Genomic DNA, 16912 nt, shown 5'->3' with positions numbered 1-16912 from the left:
CCAGCACTATCATACTATTCTTAATACTATCATACTACTCTTAATACTAACTAAAATTAATTTGAAATTTCATCATTCAGTACTCAAAGCTACCGTTAGTATCACACATACACAGAATCCCTAAGAGGGGCAAGAAGTGATAAAATTACCAAATCAAAGTCCTATGTCCAAATTAAATTTCCTTCACTCCTCTAAATTCTTACTCACTTTTTACAATGAGTACTTTCAACTCATTGCAAAACCTTTTATCATGAAAACTACCGTTAAGTAACATTTATTTCTTGAAATAAGTCAATACAACCTATTTGTTTTCACTGTTAGATTAAGAAAATTCTTGAAAAATGAACTCTTAAAAATTTCCATTAAACTTTTCTTCTTTAAGGTGAGAATTAATTAATCCTTTTAACTTACAAACATTGCATCCTCCTCGACCCATGACAGCCAGTTGGTCTCCCACTGTAGGCAATGGAAGAAGAGCTTAAGCATCCATTCATCATCCTATGAAGGCTGTTCAAAATGGGGACAATTAAGAATCTTTTATTCTAAGTCCACTAATGATAAAAGTCAACATTGGCAGCTTAGACTAAACAAAAACCTTTAGGATGGTTATTTCAGATGATAATGAGGTTGTACTAAATCTCATGTCTACTCAGTGCATAATAAGAATGGGCTCGGTACCAGCCTGAGCAAGCTTCCTAAACCCACTACACTGGTTCAGCAATGTATGTTTGTCCTATTATTCCCTATTTAGCAAGGCAGGGCTGTAACACAGGATCAGGCTACCCAGCAACTTTTCTTTAGTTATGTAAAGAATGTGTTCAAAGTACCTCCATCTCACACCTCCTCTCATATGAAGAAAACTTGCCCTTCAGTCATGTGTGCATACAGCCTGATTTTATCAGGATGCATGCCCAGCACACAGTGAAAACAAGGCACTTCTGAATGTGCTTCAAGCTGGGCACTGCTGACATAACCGGTCATTTACAAATTCAGACCTGCATAAACAGTAATAATTTAGCTAGTCAGTTTTGCCATTCATCCAAAAAACTTGGACAGGTATCTTTTATCAAGTATTATTTTCCATATATGCCAAAAATGAACAAGATTATTCAGCTTTTATGATGTCAACAGCATTACATTCTTATCATATCAAACTTCCCAGCATCTACTGTAGTAAGTATCAAGCTGTTTATCACAGCACCATCTGCCTTGGATAATTCTTTTTCTAGGGGAAAAAAAAAAAAAAAAAAAAAAAACGCTCTTCAGTAACAAAATAATCATAGTAGCACATTGACCACATCTTGAGTTTGGGCATATGTCCCAAGCATATCTATTCTGAGAGCAATGAAGCACAAACTAGAATTGAAAGGAATAATATGTCACCATCTTCTACAATGGAACAGGACTGCTGCGCAGTTCTCTCTTCTGTTCTTTATGGGGGAAAATAACCTTTGAACCTTTTACATGTTATGTGATTACTGCTACTGTATGGTATGGTACTACTGACATAAGAAAAGATATATTTATAAACAATACCAAAAAAATCCCCACAATCGACTGAAAACTGAAACAGGATTTAAAAGATTGCATTAAAAATGGAAATACTACTTGCAACAAGTTGCTGTGTTATTCCGAATTTCTCTTGCAGTTTAAGCCTGCCACCCCCTCAAAAAAAAAAAAAAAAAAAAAAAAAAAAAACCAAACAAACCACCAAAACCAAACATCAGCTGTCAATTTTAATGAATGTTACAATTAAATTAGCTCAGAAGGTCAAAATATATAGAGACCAGGTAGTAAAAAAAGTAAACATCCTACGTGTGAACTACTTATATTTTTAGTATATTTCTGTATGCTTCTGTTCAGTCATCCACATAAAGTATTTAAAGACTCCACTCCCCAGTAAATACAGAAAAATTAAATTCAAATTACTTGCATAATTGACAGCTTGTATAACGCAGTTCAACACAGGTATGGACAAGAGAGATTTAGAAGATTATATTTGGTTCAACAACACTCAGAATTAAGAAATTACTTCTTATGTTAACGAAGATCAACATGTTTGAAGTGATCATCAAGTGATCAAGTGATTTCAGTAATAACTGATTTCCAGCTGGTGAACAAAATGTAAATTTCTATTTCTTAAAAAGTTTTATTCTGATGTGTTTTATTTTATTCAGTTTGGGCAGGGGACTGAGAAGAGTACTCGCACTCAAAGTGTTCAGTTAATGTGACTAGTGTTGATTTTTGCATGGAACTTGTACTCCCTTTTGCAGCTATTTGATCTGAACTTTAACACAGCTATACTACATACAGCAAAGATATACAACGTTGACTTACAAGCTAAAGTTTCAACACTAACATCAGAAAAAAATATCAAAGAGACTTAAGCTAAAATCTTGCAGCAATAATGAACAGGTAACTAAAACTAAATCTTCAGAAGAACTCATATCTCTTAATAAAGCATAATAAGAAGTACAAGGATCACTAGAAACACTTATACTAAAGCAACAAGTGTCTACTGAAGTGTAATAGGAGGTTTTTAGATTTTGGGAAAAAAAAAAAAATCATGCCCTCTTTATAGGCTATTTGAAATACTTCACCAAATTCTCTCAAACTCTGGTATGCTTTTAAAAGCAGACATATCAATAAAACATGTCTTAAGAGATTCTCAGCTCAGATATGCTATGTTTCTCCTAAGAAAACAATCACATATGGTGAAAGGTTTTCCGGGATATCTTTGCAGCGAAAATAATTCTTTGCACAATAGCCATGTGATAGCAGTATCTCATGCTTTTACTTCAAAAGCTTTTTTTTCCTTCTAAATGTAAGTATACTTTCACCAATACAGTTTATCTTAACTTCAGAGGAATTTCCAGAGGCTCAGAGACCATTGTGGACAACTGCCTTACCATGGGGTACTTCAGCACTTACCCATCAGCGTCCACCATACTTACTAGGAGAACAGAATTACTCAGAAAATTGGACTTAAATCCCTGAATAACAACCAATTAAACCCCTGAATCACTGTAGTCACCCTGGTCAGTATGGCCGTATCTAGTCACACTGTCTATTGCATTAATGAGTTTGTTTTTGATTGAGTATGTAACAGCTCTTTAGCCCTTACAGTCTGTTGCATGCTATTTGCCTATTTGCTTTTTAATCAGAGCTTACTGCTTCATATTTCATTTTATTTCCTAGCCCTCACAATTTTATAAGTACAGGAAAGAAGATAAGGTATAATAGCACAAAATGCTCGTTCAATTCAAACTGTAATACAGCCACAGGTAAATAAAAAGAAAGCCAAGAATAATATTTGGGCTTTCAAAGAAAAGAGTAAATGTTGCCTCAGTTCTCTGCAAATATGACATCATGCCCTTAAGCATATGATGCTGACTTCGTATTTCCATATAACATCTCCCTCCTCCAGGAAGTTCTTCTATTAAAAGTGCCAAGAAAACACAATTGTTTATGTACTGCCCATGACACGCACTCGATGTTACACTGGGAACTACGCTCTGGCAGAAAATAAATTACTCACTGAAACCAACACCTGGAACAATAAACGTTTTGGTACTGTGGACACATTCAGTGGATGAATTCAGTTCCATCTGAAAGGAGCTAAGTGGTTGCAGGTCTGCATTTCAGCTCTCGCAGCTGAATCTCCCTCCCACGGAAGGCTGCTGCTGCAGAGCCTGTGGGTGGGGAAATGAAAGCAGAGCTAATTGCTGCAGGAGGGGCCCATGTGCCGCCCTCCCGCAGCCGCCTGCCCCGGCACCTCGGGCCCTGCTTGAGGAGATGCCTGCCGCTGAACAGATTGGCCGCTGCGCGTCCCAATGTCACACGCGTAGCCACCATCTGGAAACAAACAGCTCAATCATGAAAGAGTAAAGATAACAGGGAAAATTTGAGCTCCTTGATCAAAAAATAGGAGATACTCACTTATCTTCCTATTGCTCCTGTTTTAAGCCACACTGAAGATGCAGTCTTTATCTCTCTTTACAAGTATCCTTTTAACAACTACATTAAGAGCATTGCCACTTGAAAACAAAGTCAATTATGTGAGGCAAGGGCTAGCACACAGTTAATCTGATGTCTGCATCCCAGTACGAGGTACCATGGGCAGAGCAGGCACACAGTCCTGCATGTTTCACTGGAGATTGCTGCAAGGTTGGTGAGAGGCACATGGTCTGACACGCAACTAAGCTGAAGGCCACAAAGTCTCTCACTCAGAATAAAACTCAAGAGAAAGAGCAGTTTCAGAAATCAACTTCTGCACACCATTTGAGATCAGACTACCCAGAACAGTCATCAAACCACTTCAATAAGGCAGCTAATTGCCACCTAGCCAAGCCAACGTCACAGCAACTTCAGCAAGAGCCTGGGTCTGGCTGTACCCACAACAGCTACCAAGAACTGGCCCAGCTGCTCCCCAGCTTCAGGAGTCTGCCTGTAATGAGACTGACTACTTCACTTCTAAGGTAGCCTGACTCCATTGAGCTCCATGTTCCCCAATGCTTTTCAGAGAACCAGAGGAATGGGATAACCATTTTCAGTGAGCTTCAGCCACAGTGCCAGGGCACTCTTCCATCTCAGGCTCTGCTCAGCACCCACACTGGAGATAGGGTGAGACCAGTGTTGGCTCACAGGAGGCCCTTAGAAAAACAGCAGGGAAAATACTGCAGAGCAAAATATCCAGATGGAAGATTGACCTGGGAACTTATTACAGCCAGTCCTCAGATGAAAAACTTAACCAGGAATAGATTAAAAAAAATACATATACACACATATACATATTATATATATAAATAAACATATAAACTTGATGAGATATAGAAGTAAATTACCTTCATTAAAAGGTGTTTTTACTAAGTCACTACCCCAGGTTTCTAACAAGTTTTCTTCTGCTACTAACAACTCCTGCACTATTTACATAATAGCCAAATTATAATTGGCCTCTTTCACATGGGTGAATATCAACACATAGGAGGGGAAAACTAGGACAGGGAGAGAATGTACATAACTCACAATTTCCACATTCATAGAGCAAACAGTTGTACTCTGACAGCATGACACATTTTAGATCTACTGTTCTGTATTCATATATATAGTTGATGTCTAGCTTATGAAAGGTTCATTTAGCTACAAAAATATTGTGTTTACCTTCTAATTCAAAGGAGAATAGACATGAACAAGAAATCCTGGTGACCAAAGACATCAACAAGACAACCATTTTGATGTGATGTAATTTTTCAGAGTATTGGATTTTTCTTTCTAGACCATTTGAATTTAACAGTTTTAGACCTAACATGAAGACAATTTCCATTATATGCAGTACTGTGAAATTAACAGTCATTTTCAAGTTTGTAGGGGAAGAAATTGTGTAAGCCTAAAATATACATCCTATTTTATTCTTCACATTGCCAGCTTCTGTTTTATCCTAATATAGCAGAGCTTTTTCTGGCCTGCTTTTTCTTCATAGCACTTCATTAAAACAAATACTTTGCACCCTGAAGCTTTAACATAACAGAGCATTCCCATGAAAAGAGATGCGATGCCATGAATTTAAGGGGGTCAAATATTACCAGGATCATCTGAATAGATTTCTATCTACAAATTACATACAGAATCTATTTAAGTAGATTCTGCACCTCAGCTCAGTCAAAAAACTACAGCCTTAAAATATGCTGAGGAAGGAAAGCAAGGAGGAATCAAGCTAGCCTCCGGAAGCACAATATCTTATCCAGATGCAAGATGTAACACAGCTCTGAAGAGGCACGCACATGCACGTACACACACTGTAGCAAGGACTGAGCTGCTGCATGGAACGTGTCTCCTTTCATGTAATCCCATTTCTAACAGTGCACACTTCTAGTTCCTTTTAATTCCCTTAACTATGAGTAAGCTACACTGTTCCTCCCAACACTTTCTTCTCAATACAACAGACGTTTATGGCTTTACTGACAAGATGCCCATCTTCCCATGTTGTTAATAGGTAGGAAAGTTTAATGACTCATAAATAACACTATTTGTGGATATAAAGTCTCTTTCCTGACAGCTCTGTGGATTCTGCAAACATAGATTTACTATACTATAAAGCAAAATAACACTCAAGTTTTGTTCTGAATATTCTTTTAAAAATCTAGTCTCTAGCATAAAGTTGCTACACTACTGGTATTAGTATTTTTCCCATGGATCAAATACAGTAATACTAGCCACAGCAAAATAAACAGTTCAAACTGGATTTCAATTGGGAACTTTCAAAATACGACCTTCTTTGGTTCCAATTACTGTTTGTTTTTTTGTTTTTTTGTTTTTTTTTTGTTTGTTTGTTTGTTTTTGTTTTGTTTTAATTATTATTTGCAACTGTTGAAAGCAATTTTGAGTACTCATCATGCACTACTAGTTTTAAATACATCTGATTCTCCACAGAGGAGATGCTACTGGGATTAGTGTTATTAACATCAATTTAGAAAATGTGAGTTCAGTTTTCAGCCTCAGCCCATGCTCCCTACCAAGGCCTTAGGGACCTTGGATCAGACACCTCCAGAGAGCAGTCTATCTCAGTAATATAAATGCCCAAATTTGGTCAGATGTATCACCTTCTGAGTGTATTTGAAGTTAAATGAGATTAATTCCATCCTTAATCTCCCTCTGCCATTGATCCCCCTTCTGTGAAACAGCATTCAAATTTCACCACATCAACAGGATACATATGAAGCCTAACTTGTGCTACTTGTGCTCCAAGGTAATAGTAACTATCATATTAAAAATATGTCTGATGCACTCTATTTGTATTTATTTACAAAAAGGTAAACCTGAGATCTTTATCTCAAATCTTTAGCACTACCTTTACGACAACCTATGTAGGGTTTTGGCTTTCAGTCTGTTTCACCCATTTACAAACATCACACATCAGACTGGCTAGTTTTTGTCCTACAATGATCTCACCGTTGTAAAAATGATCTCACTGAAAGAGGGAACACAGATATCCAAAAACTGCATCCATCTCCAAAACAGAGGAACTGGCTCTTGTACTAGAGAAGCTGATGTAGCAGAACTTTGTAATGTTTAGTTTGTTTGTAGTTTCCGTTTACCTGCTTTATGCCACATGAATTCCCTCCTGGCCACATAAGGCTAAAATCCAGTTCCTTTGTATCACCTCTCCTGCAAGTAATTCAAATCTCAGTTGTGAACATGGCATTACTCATAAAACAGCTTTCATTATGAGCAAGCAAACAGTTTACCCAGTTTTCAGCTAGAAAGTGGTAAATCAGAGTACTGGACTACAGGAAATTTCCCATTCTTCCTCTCCTCGCCCATTTAATACCAATAGATTAGCAAGTTTTTTCAGGATGAGAGTAAAGAGGATGTAAAGAATAACTCAGCCTAGTTTCCAATGAGAACTCTGAACTGAGGGCCTGAGTACCCCAGTCTGGACAGCACAGGCTTAATGACCAGCAAAGTATAAATCACATCTAGCCAAATACCTAACATATATGTTTACAATTTAATCCATGAAACTTCTCTGATACAACTGAAATCCCTCCAAAGGAGATGGCCAATTCGATCACAGCAATTAATTGTTTATTCAGCTCTGGGACCTTAAATAACGTCACTTTTTTTCTACATTTGGACTAATGACTGTTTGTTTTGCCCAACAGGCCACATCCTCAGTCAAAGATCTGGATCCTATTATGTTAGGCACGGCATAAATACATTACTATGTCAGCCCAGTTCTAAAGAGACTGCAAAAGCAAACACTGCTTTTTACAAACACGGAACAATTCTTGATGAAACAGCTGTCACTGGTTACAGAACACATTTGGAATTCACAGCATTAGGAAAGGATTTGGAAAGGTGAGCCATTACTCCTTGCACTTTTTATTTATTCCTTCAAACAAACAAACAAACAAATCCATCCACTACACATGAGAATGTTAGCCAAAAAAATACTAAAATGCCCTTTTTGATTTTTCCTAGGTATCAAGGCAAGAAAGTAGCCTACAAAACCAGAATAGGTTTAAAAGTCTAAATAGCTATTTTAAGTGATGGTGACAATAAATGACCTTTTATGGAATATTCCAACTCACATGTAAGAGATTTGAAAAAAAAAAAACAACAAACAAACAACAGAAAAATTTAGGGATATAATTCAACTCACCTGATGAAATGAAATATGATTTAAAAAGAATCCTGGTCTGAGCCAGCCAGAACTGGTTGGAAAGCACTAGAGCAAGTCTGATGGGGAAAAAAAAACAAACAAAAAAAAAAAAAAACAGTGTGGCCTACAGTAGTTGCTTCAGTGTGTCCATGGTAGACTACCTCTGTGTACCTTATCTAGGGGGAAAAAAACCAACAAAGTGTATTTACTACTGCTGCAACTGCTTACTGTTGTTCACACTTTGACCATATGCACATGCTGGCCATAATAAGCTGCATGTTTTTGACAAAGCTTGGCACTCACTGTATCTACCTACAGGCCTCTGTCCACTTTTGCAATATTCTTCCAACTTCACACTTTTACCTACTTAAAACTTCTGGAGCCAACACACTGAAAATGCTGCTGTGAGTCTGTTGTTCCCACCCACCTCCCCAGTCCTCCAAAACTGATTACTTTTCCTCATTACAGAAAAGGTCACAAAACCAAGTGGGAGAAAGCCATAACACCACTGACTAAGGAACACCAGGTGATGATTTTTTCCAGCAAATAAATTAGCTTTATCCTTTGTAATCAGTTAACAACTCTTCAGTTGTTTTGAGATAAGAACAGTTGAACATCTGAGCCATTCCTATGAACCAAATTTCAACTCAAAGTAAATTAAATACTCCCAGTATCATCCTGGTAGTAAGAGCAAATTTCAAAGCCATAACTAGAGTAACACCGACTAGTTACATTAGAACTGTACTCATTATTTTTCCTTTCATCTCTACGTAATACATACATTTTGAAATCCTTTTAATGGGTACAAAACCTATCTGGAGAGGCAGAAGTAAGTTTTGGCTTCAGCAATACTTTGAATTCTTCAGTAACAGACAGTATAGACAGTCTCTATCATGCCTGCAGAAGTCTGATCCACAACTGGGCACAAACATTTGGCTGGATGTTGCTTTGAAAGCCATGGGTAAACAGTGCTCAGTCCAAAGTTCTGAGTTTTACCTGCTTGATACTGAAACAGAATAACAGTTTCAGATATTTTAAAACTGCAATTTTCAAAGCGAATGTCTTGCTCACCTATAACAACACAGAACTTTCATCAATGTTTATAAAGAGTAATTTATTATAAACAGCTCACAATTATTTGTCAGCGTACAATTTGTAAAATCAACATTTGCATATCAAATATTAAACTTAAGTCCAAGCTTTTATAAAAGTGGACATATACTTGGAAAGTGACAAAAAGTATCTATAGCCTATGGCTTCAAGTGCTTTTTGTCCCAGATGATGTTACTTGAAGTTTCCAGTTCATCCGCTTTCTCATTCAGTTAAGAGTGCTCATAAAAATTAATACAGAAAACCACCTCTCAATCCTATTGTGTAGGACAGAAGTAAATATACAAGATAAAAGTGCTGAAGGCCTTACACAACTACAGCATATCATGAAACACGAATTGGCCTCTGTCAAGGTCAAATGAGCATTCTCCTGTTGTTACTCTGCTCTAAATAGCAGCTGAATGCACTCAGAAAGCTTGCTGTAAGAAAACCAAATTCGAAGAGTTAACGCGAAACAACTCCTTGTTATTAGGTATATGAAGAAGTTATGACGAGTGGAAAACTACGGAAAAAATAAAACACCTATTGGCAGACTCCATCTGAAGAGATATTAATATCTCCCAGATAGAGTAATCAAATACATCTTAATTAAACACTTGGGTTACTGTATAAAAAAAAAAAAGTACACTTCAATTTCAGGATGCAGAAGTCCTACAATTCAGCCATTTTTTCCATCCTTAGTCAAAAACACATTTATCTTTCATCTCTTCCCAGACCCTGCTAAAATGCATCTTGCAAATCAAAGATACTTTTGTGAGGACACTCTCACTGATACTTTGCTAGTCACTTTGGTAAGATTGCATTCTTCTCATAAAGGGCACTTGTTAAGCTGTTTGTACCAACAGGTGGAAATAGGACAGGGAAGACTCCAGTCCACAGTTACCCACCATACTGCAAGACAGCATGCACTGCACAGAGCACTTTTGCTCAGATGCCAGGCACAAGGGCTGCTACCTGCAAAGCAAGTTCCAGGGTTGGCACAACACAGTCCTTCAGGCAGCACTGTTATTTTGGGCATCTGCAAATGAAGTACTATTACACAGGTCTAGACCAAACTGATAAGATGTAGAAATGTGGGTCCTCCCACATTTAAAAGAATGAAATGTATTCTCTTTCTAAAGAGAATTTCTATTACAAAATATATGATTTGGGGGCATGACTGACGAAGAAGATTAATTACTGCTCTATTTATTTCAGTGGGCTTTAAAGTCAGATCTCAAAGAATAAGGCCACTTAGATACATATACAGAAATTTCTTGTAAGTAAGGTTGGACAAAATAGGATTATAAAACACGGGGACTGCTCAAGAGAAGTTTAGACAGCACATCTTCACACTACAAAAGTAATATGTCACAATACCTTCTACAAAAAAATAAAAATCTCATCCAGGAGACTCAACAGGAGTTAATGGTAGCAAGTTCAACAAGTCAGCAATTCCATGGACATAATGCCAGCTCACAATCTAGCCTGTTCTCACAAATTAACACAAATAAAAAAAAATAAAATAAAATAAAATTAAAAAAAAAAAAAAAAAAAAAAAAAAAATCACTTCTTCCAGCAGTTTCTATATCAGAACTATGATGGGCTAGTCATTGGACTAGATGACCCTAGTGATCTTTCCCAACCTTTATAATTCTATTCTCTGATTCTAACTAGAATTTGTACTAAATGTAGTTAAAAAGAGATGAAAACCCAACCTAGGGATTTCAAATACAAAAATTATCTTCTCAGTAAACTGTTCCATACACTTACTATCCTAATTGATAAAAATTGGTATCTCCTAGTCTGAATTCCTCCAGCTTACATGCCCAGCCAGGTTGCCACATGACATACCATACTATTATCTCTAATGGTGCTTTCACTATGAAGGAATCAAGGAAGGTCTTGGCACATTCTCTTTTCCAAAGAGAACGCAAAGCTCACTGGAATCCCATTAAGGTGCACATTTGGCATATCTCAGAACATTACTGGATCTCTTCTCTAAACTAATTCTAGTTGTCTAGCATCACCTTCAACATTGGGCATCTTTACTTTCAACAGTTCAGTGTTTATGACTGCATATGGCTTCTCAGCTCTTTAACGACAGATGCTGTTCCCTGGATGTAATCCCTAAGTCTTTTCACAGAGCAGAGTGACTCCCAATAAAAGCAGACAAAAATACTGCACTTCACTTTGTTGAGGTATACATTAAGATGTAGTAGAATGAGAAATCAACTAAAGACAGCCTATCATAGCACCTTCTCCAATTTTAGCCTCATGAATATGGATTCTGTATCTTATTCCAGATCATTGTTAAAGATAATGAATAGAGGTGGTGTAATGGAGATGGCGATTCCTCACAAAGTTAGTAGTGTCACCATACATTAGTTGTGCATTTTTGCTGGCAATGAAGAAGTGTCTCCACGCCAAACTTGCAGAAATCTGCATGGCTGCCTGGAACATGGCTTGTCTTCCTCATTGCTGTTGCCACTGCTGCAGCACATCGCCCACTGCCTCACTGTGCTCATATCCCTGTTTGATCTTCATCCACTGCTTGATCTCCAAAAACATTCAGCAAGCGTTGATGAATGTCAATGGGTGCTATCTTTTCCACACGGAGGAATTCAGTGCCACACCTTTGCTTCACCTGCACTTCCACATCATGCACTCTTCTGTCAGACTGCCCCTCTGCTGCCATCTGTCACATGGCAACAAAGCATAATGGAATGCTGGTAAGAAGGCTCAACATCTACTACTATGCCATTAACATTCACCTCTGATGTTGTGGGCCAACATAATAAAATAGGAGGCATTACTTTTGGAACAGACCTTGGGTATTTCATCTGCATTTGATCAAGGAAAAAAAAAATAATTTTAAATTACCTGTTCACATGGATAACTACACCTTTCTACAATACTATTTCTTTACCTGAACATTAGCCTAAGCTAAATGTAATGTCTTATTGAAGCGCTAACACAAAACTTGCAATTTCAACACCTAAAGTTTGTTCTGCATTTTTAAATGAAAACTTATTTCCTTTTAAGCAATGTAGATTGGGATGTACTATGCTAGCAACCTTAAGCCTTCAAATATTTGCCAACAGATTGTGTCTTCTATGACACTGGTTCAGAGTGACACTGTAGGATTTCAAGTTACAGCATTATGCCTTTTAAAGAAAAGTAACTGTAATTGCCACACAAGCTTTTAAGAATTTCTGTCATTTCTAACATTTTATGATAAAATCAAGCAGGAGTATAATTACGAAGAAATAATCTCATTAACTTTGGAAGGGAATAAAAAAAATAGAAGAAAATGTAATAAAGAGTAATGAAACATTTGAAGTAAGAAGAGTTATATTTAATGTCCACCTGTCCACAATGCACAAACGCACACACATATCTTCCAGGCAACGCATCACTATCAGAAAGTATCCTGAACCAGGTAAGCCATTTCACATGGAGCCTTTGTTTCCACAGCGCCTTCCACAAATGCACTCCAGTCGCTCCAGCTGTCATATCTCCATGGCTATTCAGATGCATGGAAACGAGGCAGCTGACATCTTATGTCTCAAAGCCACGTTGGGCGATGCTTACCAGCTTCCCTACATTGCAACTGCTACACTGATATTTAGCAACACATGGGAACCCAATACCCTTCAGATAAAGGGCATGAAGCAGAACTTGCAAATAGGCTTATAACCAGCTTCATGAAATCATCACTGAGAAGCTCTGAGGCACATATTCTCCTGTATTTGAGGCACTGTACTACCTTGTCACTATAACCTTGCCTACTTTGTACAATTAGGATACATTTGGGTACTCCCATAAAACCTGACAAACTTATAGGCAATACCATTAAATACTCACACTGGCTTTAGCTACTTCTAAATACATTTCACTTTGCTGAAATATTGTATTAGCATGATTACCCAGAGTTACTGAAAATCAACTAGTTTGGATAATTTCTGGTAACACTTTTTTCTATTTGTATGGCCTACCATTTTTAAGTAAAAGTGTAAGTAGCTCATCAGATAGTAATACTGCACCGGAGGCATTCTGGATTCACTTTGTGTTCTGACACATCTCTACCAGCATCTTCAGGGAAGGCTGGAAAAGAAAGTGACATCTTGAGTTGGCAAACCTCTCAAAATTTAGAAGACGGCAACAGCATTCCTTCTAGGATGGAAAAGTGTTCAGAGCCCACAGTTTTGAGATAATGCATTCAGACCAGTAACGATAAGAACACGGATTAAGAAAAACTGTTGGCTTCCTCCAAAGTATCTATAGTACATGAAAGAACTGCACTGGAAAACAAAACAAACAAACAAACCAACACGACAACAAAACCAACAGACAGCAGCCTACTCTAAAGCATTCTAATTGGACAGCTGTCAAAAGCAGCACTAAGAGTTGCACTACTACAGCTAATCCCTTGCTTTTGGTCATTATATGTCTCAAAAAATAACTATTCTTGCGTAATTTATTTAAACCAGAAAACTTTTTCCACACACATTGCTTGTACAAAACACTCTCCTGCTCTGTGTGCCTTCTAACTAACATCACCTGTACCTGCTTGTGTCCTCGAACCAGAAGAAATCATGAAGAGCAGCTGCCTGTTGTCTTCCCTCTAATCCACCTGCTTCGGCATCCGGTATTTTTGCAAGAGATACAGCAGCATAACCAGCATTTCCTAATCCCCCCTCTTACCAGTGTATTAGGGAGAAGTAAAGCCTACTTCAGCAAAGACGAGATTTGTACATAAAGATCCTGAAAATATTTGTTAACATAATGCTTTATTTATTCAGCTTGGCAAATGCTTTTATTTTAACCTCAAGTATCTTTAGTAAATGTCAGCGGTAAACACAAAGTCATTGCTGGCTAACAAGCCTCCTTATGTGGGTTTCTAATTAGTCTGTAACTAAGAAGAAGCTTTATGTTTGAAACAAGCATTCTATAGAGAGCTAAAGGAAATCAGATGATCACGTATTTCTTCATGGAGTGGCACACGTGTATGGGCACCAGACGCAGAGGAAAGGAGCTCCTGGGATCAGCGCACAACAACTCCTCCACGCTTTTATTCTAGAACGCACAGAAACATCTTGTTCTTGCAGTAGCACTGCAAACTTCAACACCTCTGCTGCAGCAAGTATTACGAGGCTGCATACGCTTTTTATGTGCAACTCCCTTCCCAGTAAGGATTTCTGTGTTTCAATGTGTATATAAACATAAAGCCACACATGTTCACAGAAATGTTTTAAAAAATCGTAATCAGATCACCGAATGGGCAAGAAAAACATGCAATGTGCTAAATTAGAGCTTCATTTTCATGTCAGGAAACATCAATTAACTGAGTTCTGTACAGCTGAGTAGCTTAAGAACTTCTGCCAAGACCCTGAGCTATGACTTCTTTTAAGTCTTAACAGCCAACCCTGCCAAAAGACCATAAAAATTGATTTTGTGTTTCCGGTCTCTCTATGCCAGCTGGAAAAAGTATAGATTTTTTTTTCCCCCTAGGTTTCTGACAAACAGAACCTTTCCTTATCTCACACCTTCCACGCTACTACGCAAACCAAAGCGGAACGTTTCGCAGGTTCTTACAGCTGATCCAAGTTATGATTAAGGTAGAAGAAAGTTTCAGATGTTACACCAAACACTGTCTTTTTAATCTGTTTTGAAAAGACTCCAGGTCTGCCACCATCACAGGGAGCACTGTGCCCCACACTCGCACACACTGTGGCACACACTCAGCAAATGGTGACTTTCACATCTCTTCTGGGGAAGTGTTAGCACGGCACCGTCAGTCTATGAGCTACCTCTTTAAATTCCAGCATCAACCCTCAAAATGGATTTAGCGTCTTTGGCATCAAACATTAATAAGGCTCACTTAGGCACTCTTAATGTGAAGGAAAATTGGGCTCGTATGAAATGGCTACACTGGAACGTTTCATGCTTTTGCAAGTGAGGGAGTATGATTATTTCCTACAGTATGTCATTATCTTCTGCCCTGTGGTTCTTTTTTTTTAAATTATCTCTTCTCACTCAAGCTGCCTACACTATGTTTTTAAGCTATGTAGTTTTCAATTTATGAATTGCATGCATGCAAATTTTGAGCAACTATAATATGGTCTATTACTGAGCTTCTGGTAAAGTATATTCCCCTCGGACACTGCTAATGGAACTGCAATTCCAGATGCTTGTAAGAAATATATATATTTAATATATTATAGATTTGACTCTCAAGACATAAAATCAGGTCGTTTGTTTCCAAGAAATAAACAAGGAGCAAGAAAACACTATTTCAAATACACGTGGAATTGCCTCACACTTTTTCCGAGCAGGTTTATTTAAGCATAGCAGGACATGTCAGCTCGCATACTCACAGAGCAAATGACTTCTCTGCCCACTTGCCCTCGTGCCCCAAAGCTCCCCCCTCCCAGGGCCATCCTACAACTCTCACCCCACTCTGGATATCCACCAACGGGGACTCCTCCCCGAGCCACAACCATCATCTCATGTTCCTTAGGACAAAACAACTCTCCCAGAAAAGGAAGCACAATGAAGCAGTTTAAACAACACGCAATAGATTAGCGCAGCAATCATACCACCTGCTTCGAGGATCAACACTGCCGGTGCTGATCCATAGTCTGGCTGTAGTCTACAACATGTACGTGCATATAGAACAACGGTGTTCTGAACAAAGGTCAGTTTGGTATTTCAGTGAGTGAAATACCATTGAATTACAGCGTTTTGCATTGCGTTTACAAGGTCATAAACACGGAAGTCCCTCTTTTTCACTTGCAAACGGCTGTTAAATAAGGGAAATAAGAGCTGACAACCCCCTGACAATCAAAAGAAATGATTTCTTTGGATGCCAACATCTGTCTCCACATTGCGGCCAAGTGCTTTCTGTGCTCATTTAGGACTCCACACGGAAAGCTTTTCAGTTACATTTACCTAGAGATTTCCCTCCACCACTTCCCATCTGACAGAAATCACTCAGCTGGGTCTGATGAATAATAGCAAAAGGCAGCTTGTATCAGAGATGATTGAATTACAGATTGTTGGAAGTGCCATAAAGCCTCATTCCAACGACTACATTTAATTTACTTACTATACTGACTACCAGGAACTGGCAGTCGGTTGATATCTTCATTTCACAAGACTTGAAACAAAAGAAATATTAACATTCCTCTCCACTTGCTGACTACTCTACCTAGAGGAGTTTGATAAGCCAAATTAACTTTTAAACAGAGCACGGATCCTGCACCCAGACCGCAGGAGCACACAAGGCAGACCAGAAGATATGAGAAATCAAAGCCAGCGGTATGCATAAAGGAGGGAAATAGCATCCGAGAAACCAACATGAAATCGCACGGGGGAAAAAATAAATTAGCGTGACAGCTTAAGTAATGGAGGCGTTAAATAAATAAAAAATAAATAAGCGGGTGGCGAACGGTGACGGAGGGGACGTCGGGCCGGGCGCTGTAGGTACACACGGCCGTGCCCCGGGCCGCGCCCCGGCGCCACCGGACAGGGCGCGGTGCTCCGGGCGAGGGCACGACGGCGGCAACGGCACCTCGCACCTCAGACTTGGCTCTGCCAGCCTGACGCGGGCCGCGGGGCAGCGGGCGCTCGGCGGCGGACGGGGAAAGGAGAAGATAG

Source organism: Centrocercus urophasianus, unplaced genomic scaffold (genome assembly GCF_019232065.1).
Source record: "Centrocercus urophasianus isolate 14NV4802_14NV808 unplaced genomic scaffold, USGS_Curo_1.0 seq_15, whole genome shotgun sequence".
Classification (NCBI taxonomy): Eukaryota; Metazoa; Chordata; class Aves; order Galliformes; family Phasianidae; genus Centrocercus; species Centrocercus urophasianus.
The sequence above is the reverse complement of the archived record's forward strand: the minus strand, read 5'-3'. Positions refer to the sequence as shown.